Source organism: Natator depressus, chromosome 8 (genome assembly GCF_965152275.1).
Source record: "Natator depressus isolate rNatDep1 chromosome 8, rNatDep2.hap1, whole genome shotgun sequence".
Classification (NCBI taxonomy): Eukaryota; Metazoa; Chordata; order Testudines; family Cheloniidae; genus Natator; species Natator depressus.
In genome coordinates this window covers 100,755,106-100,758,582 of record NC_134241.1, presented here as the reverse complement: position 1 = coordinate 100,758,582, position 3,477 = coordinate 100,755,106, and positions in this window count along the sequence as shown.

Here is a 3,477-nt window from a genome sequence, read left to right as displayed (position 1 = left end):
GGCGGGGGGCGCCGGGGGCTGGTACCCGACTCCCAGCACCGCCGCCGGGCCCCGGCTCTCCAGCTTGGGGCGGCTCCGCGCCCGCAGGAGGCGCCCCCCCCCCCCGCGGGGGCGTCGGGCGGGTCTCAGCGGGGGTCGGCCGGCCGGTCCCCGGGCGGGCGGTTCGGTCTCAGGGCCTCGCGCCTCGGCGCCGCCGCTGCCTCCTCCCCGCCGCCGCCTGGGCCATGGCTGCGCCCTCAGCCGCCGAGAAGGGGGCGGCCGCCGCTCCGCTCCCCTCAGCCCCAGCGCGGCCCCACCTGCCAGTAAGGGCCGCTCCCATTGGCCAGCGGCGCCCGCCCCGCCCGGCCGGAAGGGGGCGGGGGCAGGATCATTAAAGGGCCAGCCGCCCCGTCTGGTGCGGCCGCGAGCGCGTAGGGGTGGGAAGTGGCCGGTTCCAGTCCGGCTCCCGGCAGGCCCAAGTGGTATCGCCCGTCAGCTGTTGGGAGGGGTCCCCGGGCCGTATCCAGTGGCAACGGCGGGGGCGGGATAGCTCAGTGGTTTGCGCATTGGCCTGCTAACCTCAGGGTTGTGAGTTCAATCCTTGAGGGGGCCATTTAGGGATCTGGGGCAAAAATTGGGGAGGGGTCCTGCCTTGAGCAGCGGGTTGGACTAGATGACCTATCCTGATATTCTATGAACGCACGGCAGCGCGGGGCTGTATCAGACTCCCAGGGCAAGGACATCAGGGTGTTCTGATGTGGCTGCAATGGTGACGTCACAGCACCACGTGCGTCCCGAGGGAATTCCGCCCCAAACCATGACAAATTCTGCGCACACTCTTTTAAAATTCTGCAAATTGTATTTGTCAATAAATGAATGTGGCGGCTCCAGCATGGCGTGCACAGGCCACTGGCTGCATGGAGGCGGGAGATCACCCTGCATTCCCCCATGGGACGGGGACTCGGCAGTGAGGTGGCACCCAACCCTGACACAGCGTGAGGTCCGGGTCTGCCCCAGAAACACCCCAGGGCCCTTCCCCTCTGCGCCTGGCACAGCGGCTGTGGGCAGGCAGGCTCAGCCCATCAGGATGCAGTGGCAGAGGGCTTAGTGCGGGGGGATCCATCATCCAGGTGTGGAGAGAGAGGGTTGTGTGTAGGGCAATCTGGGTGTGGCTGGCTCAGTGCGGGATCTGGATGCATTGGGGCTCATTGGGGGATTCCACATGCAGGGGCAATGGGACTCTGCAGGGGGGTCCAGATGAAGGTGGTTGGCACTCTGCAGGGGAGGTCTGGGTGTGGGGGGCTCAGCGGGGAGTCCGGGTGCTGGGGGAGTGGGGCTTGGTAGGGTGGGGGCAGTGGTGGATTCCCCATAATTTTCTGCGGGGAAGCAAAGAAATCTGCGTGGAGGACATGAATTCTGCTTGCATGCAGTGGGGACACAGAATCCCCCCAGGAGTAATCACAGGTGTTCTCGTGTGGCTATATAATCCAATACCATGATGACATCACAGCATCACGTGTTTCCTCATGTATCTGTACAGTGAGGAGCAAGATCACGAACAGATATCATACAGGTTTCAGAGTAACAGCCGTGTTAGTCTGTATTCGCAAAAAGAAAAGGAGTACTTGTGGCACCTTAGAGACTAACCAATTTATTTGAGCATGAGCTTTCGTGAGCTACAGCTCACTTCATCGGATGCATACTGTGGAAACTGCAGAAGACATTATATACACAGAGACCATGAAACAATAGCTCCTCCCACCCCACTCTCCTGCTGGTAATAGCTTATCTAAAGTGATCATCAAGTTGGGCCATTTCCAGCACAAATCCAGGTTTTCTCACCCTATGCCCCCCCACACACAAACTCACTCTCCTGCTGGTAATAGCCCATCCAAAGTGACCACTCTCTTCACAATGTGTATGATAATCAAGGTGGGCCATTTCCTGCACAAATCCAGGTTCTCTCACCCCCTCACCCCCCTCCAAAAACCATACACACAAACTCACTCTCCTGCTGGTAATAGCCCATCCAAAGTGACCACTCTCTTCACAATGTGTATGATAATCAAGGTGGGCCATTTCCTGCACAAATCCAGGTTCTCTCACCCCCTCACCCCCCTCCAAAAACCACACACACAAACTCACTCTCCTGCTGGTAATAGCCTATCCAAAGTGACCACTCTCCTTACAACCTGCATGAAAATCAAGGTGGGCCATTTCCAGCACAAGTGATTTATTCCCTGTCGCCCATTCCCAGCTTCTGGCAAACAGAGGCTAGAGACACCATCCCTGCCCATCCTGGCTAATAGCCAGAAGTCCCAGAATTCCCAGAAGTCACCTACTACAGGACAGGCCTAACAAAGAAAATAACAGAACGCCACTAGCCGTCACCTTCAGCCCCCAGCTAAAACCCCTCCAACGCATTATTAAGGATCTACAACCTATCCTGAAGGATGACCCAACACTCTCACAAATCTTGGGAGACAGGCCAGTCCTTGCCTACAGACAGCCCCCCAACCTGAAGCGAATACTCACCAACAACCACATACCACACAACAGAACCACTAACCCAGGAACCTATCCTTGCAACAAAGCCCGTTGCCAACTGTGCCCACATATCTATTCAGGGGACGCCATCACAGGGCCTAACAACATCAGCCACACTATCAGAGGCTCGTTCACCTGCACATCCACCAATGTGATATATGCCATCATGTGCCAGCAATGCCCCTCTGCCATGTACATTGGTCAAACTGGACAGTCTCTACGTAAAAGAATAAATGGACACAAATCAGATGTCAAGAATTATAACATTCATAAACCAGTCGGAGAACACTTCAGTCTCTCTGGTCACGCAATCACAGACATGAAGGTAGCTATCTTACAGCAAAAAAACTTCAAATCCAGACTCCAGCGAGAAACTGCTGAATTGGAATTCATTTGCAAATTGGATACTATTAATTTAGGCTTAAATAGAGACTGGGAGTGGCTAGGTCATTATGCAAGGTAGCCTATTTCCCCTTGTTTTTTCCTAACACCCCCCCCCCCCCAGACGTTCTGGTTAAACTTGGATTTATGCTGGAAATGGCCCACCTTGATTGTCATGCACATTGTGGGGAGAGTGGTCAGTTTGGATGAGCTATTGCCAGCAGGAGAGTGAGTTTGTGTGTGTGTGGGGTGGGGGGTGTGTGAGAAAACCTGGATTTGTGCTGGAAATGGCCCACCTTGATTATCATGCACATTGTAGGGAGAGTGGTCACTTTGGATAAGCTATTAACAGCAGGAGAGTGAGTTTGTGTGTGTGTTTTTTGGAGGGGGGTGAGGGGGTGAGAGAACCTGGATTTGTGCAGGAAATGGCCCACCTTGATTATCATACACATTGTGAAGAGAGTGGTCACTTTGGATGGGCTATTACTAGCAGGAGAGAGTTTGTGTGTGTGGGGGGGGGACGGAGGGTGAGAAAACCTGGATTTGTGCTGGAAATGGCCCAACTTGATG